Here is a 16,433-nt window from a genome sequence, read left to right on the forward strand (position 1 = left end):
TCCTAAGCATAGCATAAAAGATCGTGTAGTTTCGTTTGCTAGAGCTTTTCCATTGTCAAAGTATCTTTTCCTTAGACCATGAGATCATGCAACTCCCGGATACCGTAAGAGTGCTTTGGGTGTGCCAAACGTCACAACGTAACTGGGTGACTATAAAGGTGCACTACGGGTATCTCCGAAAGTGTCTGTTGGGTTGGCACGGATCGAGACTGGGATTTGTCACTCCGTGTGACGGAGAGGTATCTCTGGGCCCACTCGGTAATGCATCATCATAATGAGCTCAATGTGACTAAGGCGTTAGTCACAGGATCATGCATTGCGGTACGAGTAAAGAGACTTGCCGGTAACGAGATTGAACAAGGTATTGGGATACCGACGATCGAATCTCGGGCAAGTAACATACCGATTGACAAAGGGAATTGCATACGGGATTGATTGAATCCTCGACACCGTGGTTCATCCGATGAGATCATCGTGGAACATGTGGGAGCCAACATGGGTATCCAGATCCCGCTGTTGGTTATTGACCGGAGAGGCGTCTCGGTCATGTCTGCATGTCTCCCGAACCCGTAGGGTCTACACACTTAAGGTTCGGTGACGCTAGGGTTGTAGAGATATATGTATGCGGAAACCCGAAAGTTGTTCGGAGTCCCGGATGAGATCCCGGACGTCACGAGAGGTTCCGGAATGGTCCGGAGGTGAAGAATTATATATAGGAAGTCCAGTTTCGGCCACCGGGAAAGTTTCGGGGGTTACCGGTATTGTACCGGGACCACCGGAAGGGCCCCGGGGGCTGAAAGTGGAAGGGAATCAGCCCTTAATGGGCTGGGGCGCCCCCCTTGGGCCTCCCCCCATGCGCCTAGGGTTGGGAACCCTAGGGGGGGAGTTCCCCCTTGCCTTGGGGGGCAAGGCAACCCCTTCCCCCCTTGTGGCCGCCGCCCCCCCTTGAGATCCCATCTCTTGGGGCCGACGCCCCCCCAGGGGGCCTATATAAAGGGGGGGGGGAGGGAGGGCAGCACACGACAGCCTTGGGCGCCTCCCTCCTCCCCTGCAACACCTCTCTCTCTCTCTCGCAGAAGCTTAGCAAAGCCCTGCCGAGACCCGCTACATCCACCACCACGCCGTCGTGCTGTTGGATCTCCATCAACCTCTCCTTCCCCCTTGCTGGATCAAGAAGGAGGAGACGTCGCTGCACCGTACGTGTGTTGAACGCGGAGGTGCCGTCCGCTCGGCACTCGGTCATCGGTGATTTGGATCACGGCGAGTACGACTCCGTCATCCACGTTCATTGGAACGCTTCCGCTCGCGATCTACAAGGGTATGTAGATGCACTCCCTTCCCCTCGTTGCTAGTATACTCCATAGATGCATCTTGGTGAACGTAGGAAAATTTTAAAATTATGCTACGATTCCCAACAGTGGCATCATGAGCCAGGCCTATGCGTAGTTACTATGCACGAGTAGAACACAAAGCAGTTGTGGGCGTTGAGTTTGCCAATTCTTCTTGCCGCTACTAGTCGTTTCTTGTTTCGGCGGCATTGTAGGATGAAGCGGCCCGGACCGACCTTACACGTACGCTTACGTGAGACAGGTTCCACCGACTGACATGCACTAGTTGCATAAGGTGGCTAGCGGGTGTCTGTCTCTCCTACTTTAGTCGGAACGGATTCGATGAAAAGGGTCCTTATGAAGGGTAAATAGAAATTGGCAAATCACGTTGTGGTCATACGTAGGTAAGAAAACGTTCTTGCTAGAAACCTACAAACCACGTAAAAACTTGCAACAACAATTAGAGGACGTCTAACTTGTTTTTGCAGCAAGTGCTATGTGATGTGATATGGCCAGAAGATGTGATGAATGATATATGTGATGTATGCGATTGATCATATTCTTGTAATAGGAATCACGACTTGCATGTCGATGAGTATCACAACCGGAGGAGCCATAGGAGTTGTCTTTATTATTTTGCATGACCTGCGTGTCATTGAATAACGCCATGTAATTTACTTTACTTTGTTGCTAAACACGTTAGCCATACAAGTAGAAGTAATCGTTGGCGTGACGACTTCATGAAGACACAATGATGGAGATCATGGTGTCATGCCGGTGACAAAGATGATCATGGTGCCCCGAAGATGGAGATCAAAGGAGCATGATGATATTGGCCATATCATGTCACTATTTGATTGCATGTGATGTTTATCATATTTTTGCATCTTATTTGCTTAGAACGACGGTAGTAAGTAAGATGATCCCTTATAATAATTTCAAGAAAGTGTTCACCCTAACTGTGCACCGTTGCGAAGGTTCGTTGTTTCGAAGCACCACGTGATGATCGGGTGTGATAGATTCTAACGTTCGAATACAACGGGTGTTGACGAGCCTAGCATGTACAGACATGGCCTCGGAACACACGCAATACACTTAGGTTGACTTGACGAGCCTAGCATGTACAGACATGGCCTCGGAACACGGAGGACCGAAAGGTCGAGCATGAGTCGTATAGAAGATACGATCAACATGGAGATGTTCACCGATCTTGACTAGTCCGTCTCACGTGATGATCGGACACGGCCTAGTTAAACTCGGATCATGTTTCACTTAGATGACGAGAGGGATGTCTATCTGAGTGGGAGTTCATTAAATAATTTGATTATATGAACTTAATTATCATGAACTTAGTCTAAAATCTTTACACTATGTATTGTAGATCAAATGGCCAACGTTGTCCTCAATTTCAACGCGTTCCTAGAGAAAACCAAGCTGAAAGATGATGGCAGCAATTATACGGACTGGGTCCGGAACCTGAGGCTCATCCTCATAGTAGCCAAGAAAGATTATGTCTTAGAAGCACCGCTAGGTGAAGCACCAATCCCTGAGAACCAAGACGTTATGAACGCTTGGCAGCAGCGTGCTGATGATTACTCCCTCGTTCAGTGCGGCATGCTTTACAGCTTAGAACCGGGTCTCCAAAAGCGTTTTGAGAAACATGGAGCATATGAGATGTTCGAGGAGCTGAAACTGGTTTTTCAAGCTCATGCCCGGGTCGAGAGATATGAAGTCTCCGACAAGTTCTTCAGCTGTAAAATGGAGGAGAATAGTTCTGTTAGTGAGCACATACTCAGAATGTCTGGGTTGCACAACCGCTTGTCTCAGCTGGGAGTTAATCTCCCGGATGACGCGGTCATTGACAGAATCCTCCAGTCGCTTCCACCAAGCTACAAGAGCTTTGTGATGAACTACAATATGCAGGGGATGGAAAAGACCATTCCCGAGGTATATTCAATGCTGAAATCAGCGGAAGGGGAGATCAGAAAAGAACATCAAGTGTTGATGGTGAATAAAACCACTAAGTTCAAGAAGGGCAAGGGTAAGAAGAACTTCAAGAAGGACGGCAAGGGAGTTGCCGCGCCCGGTAAACCAGTTACCGGGAAGAAGTCAAAGAATGGACCCAAGCCCGAGACTGAGTGCTTTTATTGCAAGGGAAGTGGTCACTGGAAGCGGAACTGCCCCAAATATTTAGCGGACAAGAAGAAGGCCGGCAACACCCAAGGTATATGTGATATACAAGTAATTGATGTGTACCTTACCAGTACTCGTAGTAGCTCCTGGGTATTTGATACCGGTGCGGTTGCTCATATTTGTAACTCAAAGCAGGAACTACGGAATAAACGGAGACTGGCAAAGGACGAGGTGACGATGCGCGTCGGGAATGGTTCCAAGGTCGATGTGATCGCCGTTGGCACGCTACCTCTGCATCTACCCACGGGATTAGTTTTAAACCTCAATAATTGTTATTTAGTGCCAGCTTTGAGCATGAACATTGTATCTGGATCTCGTTTAATTCGAGATGGCTACTCATTTAAATCTGAGAATAATGGTTGTTCTATTTATTTGAGAGATATGTTTTATGGTCATGCCCCGCTGGTCAATGGTTTATTTTTGATGAATCTCGAACGTGATGTTACACATGTTCATAGTGTGAATACCAAAAGATGTAAAGTTGATAACGATAGTCCCACATACTTGTGGCACTGCCGCCTTGGTCACATTGGTGTCAAGCGCATGAAGAAGCTCCATGCAGATGGACTTTTGGAGTCTCTTGATTACGAATCATTTGACACGTGCGAACCATGCCTCATGGGTAAGATGACCAAGACTCCGTTCTCCGGAACAATGGAGCGAGCAACCAACTTATTGGAAATCATACATACCGATGTGTGCGGTCCAATGAGTGTTGAGGCTCGCGGAGGATATCGTTATGTTCTCACTCTCACTGATGATTTAAGTAGATATGGGTATGTCTACCTAATGAAACACAAGTCTGAAACCTTTGAAAAGTTCAAGGAATTTCAGAGTGAAGTCGAGAATCAACGTGACAGGAAAATAAAATTCTTACGATCAGATCGTGGTGGAGAATATTTAAGTCACGAATTTGGTACACACTTAAGGAAATGTGGAATAGTTTCACAACTCACGCCGCCTGGAACACCTCAGAGAAATGGTGTGTCCGAACGTCGTAATCGCACTCTATTGGATATGGTGCGATCTATGATGTCTCTTACCGATTTACCGCTCTCATTTTGGGGTTATGCTTTAGAGACTGCCGCATTCACTTTAAATAGGGCACCGTCTAAATCCGTTGAGACGACACCGTATGAATTATGGTTTGGGAAGAAACCTAAGCTGTCGTTTCTAAAAGTTTGGGGATGCGATGCTTATGTCAAGAAACTTCAACCTGAAAAGCTCGAACCCAAATCGGAAAAATGTGTCTTCATAGGATACCCTAAGGAAACTATTGGGTATACCTTCTACCTCAGATCCGAAGGCAAGATCTTCGTTGCCAAGAACGGGTCCTTTCTAGAGAAGGAGTTTCTCTCGAAAGAATTGAGTGGGAGGAAAGTGGAACTTAATGAGGTGATAGTCACCCCTTCCGAACCGGAAAGTAGCGCAGCGCGGGAAAATGTTCCTGTGGTGCCTACACCGACTGGGGAGGAAGTTAATGATGATGATCATGAAACTTCAGATCAAGTTACTGAACTTCGTAGGTCCACAAGGACACGTTCCGCACCAGAGTGGTACGACAACCCTGTCCTGGAAATCATGTTGTTAGACAACGGTGAACCTTCGAACTATGAAGAAGCGATGGCGGGCCCGGATTCCGACAAATGGCTAGAAGCCATGAAATCCGAGATAGAATCCATGTATGAAAACAAAGTATGGACTTTGACTGACTTGCCCGATGAGCGGCGAGCCATAGAAAACAAATGGATCTTTAAGAAGAAGACGGACGCAGATGGTAATGTGACCATCTACAAAGCTCGACTTGTCGCTAAGGGTTATCGACAAGTTCAAGGGGTTGACTACGATGAGACTTTCTCACCCGTAGCGAAGCTGAAGTCCGTCCGAATCATGTTAGCAATTGCCGCATACTATGATTATGAGATATGGCAGATGGACGTCAAAACGGCATTCCTTAACGGCTTCCTTAAGGAAGAGTTGTATATGATGCAGCCGGAAGGTTTTGTCGATCCTAAGAATGCTAACAAAGTATGCAAGCTCCAGCGCTCAATCTATGGGCTGGTGCAAGCATCTCGGAGTTGGAACATTCGCTTTGATGAGATGATCAAAGCGTTTGGGTTTACACAGACTTATGGAGAAGCCTGTGTTTACAAGAAAGTGAGTGGGAGCTCTGTAGCATTTCTCATATTATATGTGGATGACATACTATTGATGGGAAATGATATAGAATTCTTGGAAAGTATAAAGGCCTATTTGAATAAGTGTTTTTCAATGAAGGACCTTGGAGAAGCTGCTTATATATTAGGCATCAAGATCTATAGGGATAGATCAAGACGCCTCATTGGTCTTTCACAGAGTACATACCTTGACAAGATATTGAAGAAGTTCAATATGGATCAGTCCAAGAAGGGGTTCTTGCCTGTATTGCAAGGTGTGCAATTGAGCACGGCTCAATGCCCGACCACGGCAGAAGATATAGAAGAGATGAGTGTCATCCCCTATGCCTCGGCCATAGGGTCTATTATGTATGCCATGCTGTGTACCAGACCTGATGTAAACCTTGCCGTAAGTTTGGTAGGAAGGTACCAAAGTAATCCCGGCAAGGAACACTGGACAGCGGTCAAGAATATCCTGAAGTACCTGAAGAGGACTAAGGATATGTTTCTCGTTTATGGAGGTGACGAAGAGCTCGTCGTAAAGGGTTACGTCGACGCTAGCTTCGACACAGATCTGGATGACTCGAAGTCACAGACCGGATACGTGTATATTTTGAATGGAGGAGCAGTAAGCTGGTGCAGTTGCAAGCAAAGCGTCGTGGCGGGATCTACATGTGAAGCGGAATACATGGCAGCCTCGGAGGCAGCACAGGAAGCAGTCTGGATGAAGGAGTTCATTACCGACCTAGGGGTGATTCCCAATGCGTCGGGCCCAATGACTCTCTTCTGTGACAACACTGGAGCTATTGCCCTTGCGAAGGAGCCCAGGTTTCACAGGAAGACCAGGCATATCAAGCGTCGCTTCAACTCCATTCGTGAAAGCGTTCAAAATGGAGACATAGATATTTGTAAAGTACATACGGACCTGAATGTAGCAGATCCGTTGACTAAACCTCTCCCTAGGGCAAAACATGATCAACACCAGGACGCAATGGGTGTTCGATTCATCACAATGTAACTAGATTATTGACTCTAGTGCAAGTGGGAGACTGTTGGAAATATGCCCTAGAGGCAATAATAAATGGTTATTATTATATTTCTTTGTTCATGGTAATTGTCTATTATTCATGCTATAATTGTATTATCCGGAAATCGTAATACATGTGTGAATACATAGACCACAAAGTGTCCCTAGTAAGCCTCTAGTTGACTAGCTCGTTGATCAACATATAGTCATGGTTTCCTGACTATGGACATTGGATGTCATTGATAACGGGATCACATCATTAGGAGAATGATGTGATGGACAAGACCCAATCCTAAGCATAGCATAAAAGATCGTGTAGTTTCGTTTGCTAGAGCTTTTCCATTGTCAAGTATCTTTTCCTTAGACCATGAGATCGTGCAACTCCCGGATACCGTAAGAGTGCTTTGGGTGTGCCAAACGTCACAACGTAACTGGGTGACTATAAAGGTGCACTACGGGTATCTCCGAAAGTGTCTGTTGGGTTGGCACGGATCGAGACTGGGATTTGTCACTCTGTGTGACGGAGAGGTATCTCTGGGCCCACTCGGTAATGCATCATCATAATGAGCTCAATGTGACTAAGGCGTTAGTCCCAGGATCATGCATTGCGGTACGAGTAAAGAGACTTGCCGGTAACGAGATTGAACAAGGTATTGGGATACCGACGATCGAATCTCGGGCAAGTAACATACCGATTGACAAAGGGAATTGCATACGGGATTGATTGAATCCTCGACACCGTGGTTCATCCGATGAGATCATCGTGGAACATGTGGGAGCCAACATGGGTATCCAGATCCCGCTGTTGGTTATTGACCGGAGAGGCGTCTCGGTCATGTCTGCATGTCTCCCGAACCCGTAGGGTCTACACACTTCAGGTTCGGTGACGCTAGGGTTGTAGAGATATATGTATGCGGAAACCCTAAAGTTGTTCGGAGTCCCGGATGAGATCCCGGACGTCACGAGAGGTTCCGGAATGGTCCGTAGGTGAAGAATTATATATAGGAAGTCCAGTTTCGGCCACCGGGAAAGTTTCGGGGGTTACCGGTATTGTACCGGGACCACCGGAAGGGTCCCGGGGGTCCACCGGGTGGGGCCACCTATCCCGGAGGGCCCCGTGGGCTGAAAGTGGAAGGGAACCAGCCCTTAGTGGGCTGGGGCGCCTCCCTTGGGCCTCCCCCCCATGCGCCTAGGGTTGGGAACCCTAGGGGGGGGGAGTTCCCCCTTGCCTTGGGGGGCAAGGCAACCCCTTCCCCCCTTGTGGCCGCCGCCCCCCTTGAGATCCCATCTCTTGGGGCCGGCGCCCCCCCAGGGGGCCTATATAAAGGGGGGGAGGGCAGCACACAACAGCCTTTGGCGCCTCCCTCCTCCCCTGCAACACCTCTCTCTCTCTCGCAGAAGCTTAGCAAAGCCCTGCCGAGACCCGCTACATCCACCACCACGCCGTCGTGCCGTTGGATCTCCATCAACCTCTCCTTCCCCCTTGCTGGATCAAGAAGGAGGAGACGTCGCTGCACCGTACGTGTGTTGAACGCGGAGGTGCCGTCCGTTCGGCACTCGGTCATCGGTGATTTGTATCACGGCGAGTACGACTCCGTCATCCACGTTTATTGGAACGCTTCCGCTCGCGATCTACAAGGGTATGTAGATGCACTCCCTTCCCCTCGTTGCTAGTATACTCCATAGATGCATCTTGGTGAATGTAGGAAAATTTTAAAATTATGCTACGATTCCCAACAGAGGCCTCCTCCGCTGCCTCCTCCGACCCATGCTGTAGCAACCTTCATACGAGGCCGCTATGGTGCCTCCTCGGCTGCCCAGGAGGTAAGGCCCAAGTCCAAGGTGTTGGTAAGTACACAAACATTCGATTAATGGCTATATCGTGCACTGATTAGGGACCTGAAAAAAGCAGGGTAGTTTGAGCAAGCACACAAAAGCCCATTGAAGAGATTGATCCAAGTGCTTCTGAACTGTTAGGCCCTCAAAGTTTCAAACAGAAGCCCAAAAGAAGAAGGATCAAGAACATCTGGTAAAAATCCCTTGAGTTAGTACAAACACGTATGATTTCTTCACATGCACAATGCGCTGGTACATAGTTTCAGATTTCCAATGGATACTGGTGTTGTTGTTTTTTTTTGCTGGTGGATACTGGTATTGTTGCTTGACATCTTTCGAGGGTCTACTTTATGATGGTTATGAAGATTCATCAATGATCTCAGTGCTACCGGTCTAATGAAATAACATGACTGCAGTCCATCGTTGATTTGCCTTTGAAGAGGTGCAGACACCTGATTTAGCAGCAACTACAGAAAAATTCCAAATATTCGTGATGCACTACTAGACCATCATGTGAATAATGCCTCTTATTGGAAAGAGTGACGTCTTTTCTCTGAACTTATGGGTGTTAAATTTCAGCATTTTCCATTGTTCTTCAGTGCACTAAAGAATAGTGAAATCCTGGCTTTTGGTTCAGTTTGTAGCCTATATGTGCAAGTTAGTGGAAATGCGCATTGTTCCTCACTGTTTCAGTCTGTCTGTAATGAGCAACTTTTTTTTATGACAGTATTTTTTGATAAATATACCTGTATTTGGTAGTATAACATACACTTCAAAATAGTAGCATGGTCTTTGTATGGTTATTTCAATCAGCAACATTGCATTAGGGTCTTTGTTGGCTGTGCACATAGTGATGCTTACAACTGCTTTGAATTATTTGGATAGCGTCAGTTGTTGGACATGCATTGCTGAATTTTCGCAAATACTGAACTAGAGTTTTGTCTCATCGGATTAGTTATTTCATTATTGGTCTCCCAGTTGTCTCTGAACTGATCATTTTTCGTCTCTGCATTTTGCTAGATACTACTATTGAAGATAATGCAGTATGTGTGGAGGAATGTGCCAATTACAGGTGCAGGAATGTGGTGGATCAACTCTTCTTCACCTTGGGATTGATCATATTCAGATGTATTATGAATTTATGATGAGATGGACATCATTGTAGTGACATGGATGAAGCACTGTATTGAAATAGAAGACGTGGACCTATGAGGTGGTTGTCCGATCGGCTAGGGCAAAAAACCAACACAAAGGCACACCCGGATCGACCTGCACGTCATCGCTATTGGTGTCGGAACTTTGAGATCGATTTTCAGACCTGTCTCCATGCTTTTGCCCCGGGTGTGAAATCAACTTTCTAAGATTGACCTGGCTATTGTTTTCGTTTTCCTACTCAATACAAAAAAGGGATTGTTCAGGCTGATTTATGTTTGTGCAAGCAGCTCTCAAGGAACCTCCGCCGAAGATTTACAAGGTGAAGGACTTGAACTGTATCTCACGTCCACTAGCCCACACCCAGGTCTCCGCCAGCAGCCCTCCGATTGCGCCACTGGTCCGCCTCTCTGAGTCTCTGTCGATCGGCTGTTCTTCTCGGACCTTACCAGCAAACTCCTGTACTTCTCCACCAGAAATAAAGTCCATATCTATGATGGATATACCAAAGATGATTTGTTCAACAAGATGAGTGCTGCAGTATTTATATGAACTGGAGTAATGCAGTAGTGTATCTGTATGGTTTGAAAATCCTTTTTTTTTCAGTTGTATATTAGAATGGAATTTGTACGGTTTGGTCTGCATTTTCACAACCAATATGTGGAGTTGAAGTAGTGTAAATTGTTTCACTTGCTTTTTGGCCAATATCCCTATATATGTTTTGCTTTTTCACTATTTATTTGTACTATTGCTTAATGTATTGTTTGGTCGTCTGCCTGTTCGGTCTGCATCAATAAATTGACGCCCTGAAGCTCTTTTTGATTTCTATAATCCGTAAGCACATATGAGCATCGAAAGAAAATAATATCCCATGATGAAACGTGAGCAAGCCTTGGTGTATATATGAACGAACTGATTTTTTTTCCTGCATTACAGGTGAAGGAAAAAAATACAATCTCCATAAGCTCCGCGGCCTTGAGGCCGATCCCCGGGTTTATGCTCTTCTCTTTGTCTCATAGTTGGAATTTCTTATGTTTTGACTATAAAACTAATGTAAGTGTGTTCTGTTGTCATGCATAGTTGGTGTTAGATGGAGGGATGCGAACGGGGAAGAGTACACGAAGATTCTGTACTATAATGGGATCAACTGCAGGGACAAGCAGCATCACATGACAATCTTAGTTGTGTATATGGAATTATAGATCAGTCGACTGGGATAGCCGCCAATCCTCAATCCCAACCCAACTTCAAAAACAAAATCTTGCTCACTTGGCTAATCGGCGATGTTGATAGTGGCAGGGAGGAGATGGATAAGGAGGACTAGGCATTGGTGCTGAGGTGTCAAATGGGAAAGAGGCACCGTCGAGCCTGGATCACAACAAGGACAACGATCTCGACCTGAGCAACAGGAAAAGACCACGAGCAAATCATGGCCATGCACACCAAGGTATTTTTTCTGGAGGAGGAGGATAACCCCCAGCCTCCCGTGGTCACTTAGTGCATGGATGTGATTTATGTGCTTGTGGGTTTTCCCATCGTGATAGATACTATATCTGATGTGTTTTCATTCTTCACAATATATTTTCATTCCAATCAACATATCTGATATGTTTTGATTAACCTTACACTCTTAAGCGTACATAAAAAAAATTAGAAGCTTATCTTGTAAGGTTCAGTAGTTCCATCATGTTCAAACACTCATAAGTTTCTATTGATTAGGAAGATGTTGGCTTCACGTTGTTTTGCCTTTAGCTGCTGGTTTTTTGCTACGATAAACTGAAATAACTAATGCACATCTCCTAACATAAGTTTTGGATCATGAATTGTAATTGAAATCCATAGAATGCAGATTAGATGCACCAAGAAGGTAAAGATTGTGTTGGCACATACTACGATCTGATGTAGTGATATTCTGTTGCTTTTTGGTCAATGTAAATTGTATTACGTTTTCATGAAAGCCTTTTCTTTCCCCTCTCTCATCATACTACTGCTCTTATCCTTGGTTCCCATATAAACAAAGGAATATGATGGCTTACATAGTGATACTCTTCCTCAGCAACATCCAGATACATGATGTTCCATCAACAACTTCAGAATATGCTGGTGATGCTCAACCTGCAACTTTGCACCCATACTGCCTGTTTGTTTTATCTAGAAAATTGACAGATTTTTTATGTGTTTCATTATGAACTAATTATTAGAAAATATTTCTTTGTGAATTATGATATTGATCTTTCAACATGGCATAGAAAATGCACTTTTCAATACTTCTAATAATGTTTTGCTCCTTGCAAAGTTGTTTGAGTTTTTATTTAAAATTTCTATGAACAAGTTTATTTACTGTGTACCCGTTGCAACGCACGGGCAATAATAATAATAAAGAAGTTGGGTTCACCGTCGTGGCTTTTTTGCACAAAGGTCCCTGTGCTTTTTAGTATTCAACCCGCATTCCATGGATAACTGAAAAACGATTCGTCAGCTCCGTCTTCCTTTCCACCCGCGCCGCACAAGGATGGATAAGGCGAGCGCTCTGAGCTGCGGAGCAGTGGAAGGAGCGCCGGGGAGGGGACACTCCACGGCGGCGGTGCTTGGGGCTCCGACGAGCGCAGACGAGCGGCGACGCCCTGAAGGCCATCAGCCATGGCCATTGTGGTTTCGCGTGCGCCCGCGAGCGGCTGCACGCTGGGGGGAGGCGGAGCTCGATGCAGCGCGCGAACCTAGCCTTGGTGCGACGGCGGCGCGGCTGCTGTCCTCCCGTCCAACCCGCAGCACGTCGAGCCTCACCGGAGTTCCTCCATGACGCCGGTAGGAAGCCCCTATCCCGCAGTCTCTCTCTGCTTCCTTCCCATGTTCTCTCTCTGAATCTCTCTCTCCTTCCTTTCTTCAGGAAGCAGCTGCCACTGCCCTCCATGGAGCCCCGACGCCTCCGCCATGAACCCATCCATCCCGACCTCCTGTGCGCGCTTCCCTGCAACTCCAGACGCCGCCCGCAGCTCTCTGCATCGAGCAGCAGCAGTTCGGGCAGAGGACGACGCCTCTGCCTCGACCGCTCGCCCCCTCTGCTTCGCGCTGGACTGCCAAGTCCCTCCCGTCCTCATCCCCATGCAGCTGCGCGCTCTCGCCTGCCCCCACGGCGAGCTCCGCCTCCTGCGTGCGGTCGCCGCCTCCCTCAACCTCCACCACCTGCTGCAAGTTGGTGCCCGGCGGCGGCAGAGTTGCTGCTCCCGTGTCGTGATTGGACTCCGTGTTCTTCTCCAACAGCAAATACGTGTTCTTCTCCAACACCAATCAATGGATTTCCCGAGCCGGATTTGAGTTGCCTACTATAAGAAGGAAGGGTCCTCGGACCAGAAGCTCCATCAAATCAAATCAAATCAAATCCCGTCGAAATTGCAATTTTCGTCGAAACGTCCATGTCGCCGCCGAGTTCGCCGGAGGAACCAGAACGTCCGTCCAACCGTCCAATGTCGCTGCCGGCGGCTACAACAGAGGTATATATCCCCTTGATATTCATTGGATGCAATTCCCTGTTTTAGATGTTGTTTCTGTCCCCTGCCTCTGACTATGCTATGTAGGAGCTTTTTCTTTTCTTTTTAGTTATTCAGTGATATGGGGCGGGCATCTGAATGAACGAATTCGTGTTGAAAATAACTTAGGCATCAGGTCCGCCAGGTTTGAGATGCTCACAGAAAAATGTCAGTTTCAGGCAGCTATTTTCAGTTGACAGTATACTGAAAAATTTGACAGTGAATAGTCTGAGCCATTCAGAAACATTACCATGATGTTAATATGTTGACTAGGGGCCTTTTTAGTTGATGGCACTGTTGGTATTGTTACCACTGAAGTGTGGCATCTCTTTTGATGGTTCTGTTTGAGAAAGTAAATGTAGGATTTTTCTTTAGGTTCTGCGCTGAGTCCGCGGGTCTCACAAAGATGTAGCATAAATAAAATGTCAAAAAGATCAGATTACTTCTCATGTAATGGATCATTGCGTGTGTCTTGGTCTTTCCAGTTTTTTCTGGTTTTGCAGCCTAGAATTTTTTAACATGCGCATATATAGCTACTTAATCAACTGAGTTCCTTTATGCTGTGTGGCAGACCCCTTTGTATTGTATTTTGCTGTTGGGTTTTTGACGTAGATGTGAAATTTGAGCCGACTATTCTCACTGTTATGCAAATTCATCTGTGTACTATGATTTTGTGACATAGATAGCCAAAATAAAAGAAATTTGTGGAAAATGGTGCTCCTGAATTTGGGGTTTAGATATGTGCAGCAGGTTACTATTCAGACTGAACCTGTCAACTCCCCAAGTGATTTTCTTGTTCTCATAACTTCGAAACTTGTCCAGCTGCTCAAAAGATCCCAAATTCATTGTAGAATTGGAGGTTGTCGATCTTCCGAAAGTATGTTTGACCAATTTCTTGTGTAGAAGAACTACTTCAGTCCTGATCCTAAACTCATCTGGAGTCTATCTTGTTTTACGCAACGCGTGACTGTCCAGGTCCATTAGCTAATCAATTGTTTTATTTCTATAAGGCTAGAAAAGCCTTTATTTTGCAGATATCATTGCTAGCTTCCGTCATAGCTGGGATCAATGAAAGAATCTGCACTTACAACCTGTTAACCAAAATAGCAATGTGTTGTGATTTTGAGGTCAGTCGGCAAAACAATTTTGTACTTACAACCTGCATGAAGGTTTCTGTGGCCCTCCTCCGGTCAAAGCACTACTATGCAATAAACATAGCCTTTGCACAGTTCTAGCTGTCAATTTTGCAAACACCTTGGATACACTGTGTATCTATTGCCGAGAACGTCAGGAGTCCCGTTAGTAAGAAATGATGGCTCTAATACTACTCTTGACACATATAATTAGGAGTTGTCATTTTAAAATGGTTACTATTTGGAGTACTTTTGGCCAGTATTCAGCAGTGTTCAACATCAACGAGATTATTATTCAGCTTCAGAGTATGATTGTATGTGTTGCTCATTATCTCTTTTCCCCTGTTGGCAGTACTAAGTGGCTTCGCACTGATGCAAGACGAACAACAGCCGGCTTAGATGAGTCACTTGAGTGGTGTCTTGAAAACAACATGAGCAAGACTGGACTTGATGGGCATTCGAGACTGTCCCTTTTTGATGGAAATGTTCTTCAGCTGAATGAATCTCATCTTGTGAAGCAAAAGATCAGTGATCTCGTGCAGTGGCGGAGCTTGGTGGGGGCCAACCTGAGCCATGCCCCCCCCCCCCCCCCCCCCCCCAGCTCATAAGAAATTTTCTGTATATAGCTTAGTATTAGGCCTATTTGTCCACTAAAAATCACCCAAAAACAATTATGTTTGCCCCCCCCCCCCCCCCCACCCCAAGAAAAACCATGGCCCCCCCATGATTTCGGCTCAAGCTCCGCCACTGATCTCGTGCAAGGTCCAAATGTTACCGGTGATCATGGCTCTACAGAAATGAACAACTGCGACCAGACAGATTACGAAATGTTCAGCCAATTTGACCATGTCAGATGCAGTTTTGCTTGGAGGAGACATAATTTGTGCATTCAAATACAGTTGTTGTTGCGCTCACAGGAGAAAGGACTTAGTTTTGTGTTTCAGGCATTGAGACAGTCCACTTTCTAAAAGAGGTGGTGGTATATTTGTAACCTAACTGTGCCCACGATCAGCAAGAAAATCATTACATTGAAGTTTTTATTTGTTCGATGTACCCCTGAAATTTGCTGTCAAACAAGTGTTATAGTAGGATAGTTAAGTGGATTTTTTTTTTGGCTTTACATCATCACATGACTACTGATCTAAATGTTCTCTGCCACACTAGCTTTCCTTTCAAGGGAAATTTGTAGCCTAACTGTTGTAGCTATTTATTTTCCATGCATTTTGAATGTTAATCAAGACCAATGCTGTACATGACTCGTGTTGTTATGCATCCGTTCTGACAACTACATTTTCCCCACAAATTTGCATGACTATATATATAGACATATATATGTGGACTAAACTGTTTCCCTTAATTATTACTATTTGCTTGGTTAATACATATATTTGATAATATGTTATTCTAAAAAATATGCTAATATAATTATTGGTGGTATGATAGTGGTTCAGAATCAACTATACCATTTACAATGTTGAAATAGATTTAGTTTGGTACATCCAAAATGTTTACAGCTTATTAATGCCTCAAGTGAGTGATAAAAAAAATTATGTGTCTAACTATGAAAGCACTCGTCACTATCATTTGTTTTTTAATTTTCCAAACATTTTTCGCAAGAATAGTCCTTTCATCTCGATGTGATATATTGATATGCTTGGAGATAATTTACATGTGTATCCATTTTTCTAATATATTTCTAATTCCTACAAACACAAAAATATCCTTCAAAAAAGTTTTTTCTGTATTTAATACTAGCATTGACCTCTTCTACGTTATCAAACATGTTATGATGTGAAGATCATGCCTCTTAGCAACCGCTTCGAAACACACATTAGCATTGACCATGAATGAGTCTCACTAAGAAGTAGTGCCCGACTCGCATTTTACACATTGTGCCCTTTAGTGGAAGGGTGCAGGTTTTTGCTCCCGTGACGGTAGGGATTTTTTTTTACCCGATGCAACGCACGAGCACTTTTACTAGTATAAACCAATGAAACTTGGAGTAAAGAATCGAGGTGGGACTATTCCACGGTGAACCCAGTTGAGTTGCAAAGCTGTGCGTGTCTCAGTAGGTTCTTGCC

General features: G+C 45.3%; 1 long non-coding RNA gene across 1 annotated transcript; it reads left to right on the top strand.

The window, feature by feature from the left end:
- The first annotated feature begins 12,195 nt into the window (after positions 1-12,195).
- LOC123140720 (uncharacterized) lies at positions 12,196-14,945 on the top strand. Its single transcript, XR_006470058.1, has 4 exons — positions 12,196-12,497; positions 12,580-13,183; positions 14,230-14,346; positions 14,705-14,945. It is a non-coding gene; the product is annotated as an uncharacterized lncRNA (long non-coding RNA).
- The last annotated feature ends 1,488 nt before the right edge of the window (positions 14,946-16,433 follow it).

Source organism: Triticum aestivum, chromosome 6D, assembly GCF_018294505.1.
Source record: "Triticum aestivum cultivar Chinese Spring chromosome 6D, IWGSC CS RefSeq v2.1, whole genome shotgun sequence".
In the NCBI taxonomy this organism is placed as follows: domain Eukaryota; kingdom Viridiplantae; phylum Streptophyta; class Magnoliopsida; order Poales; family Poaceae; genus Triticum; species Triticum aestivum.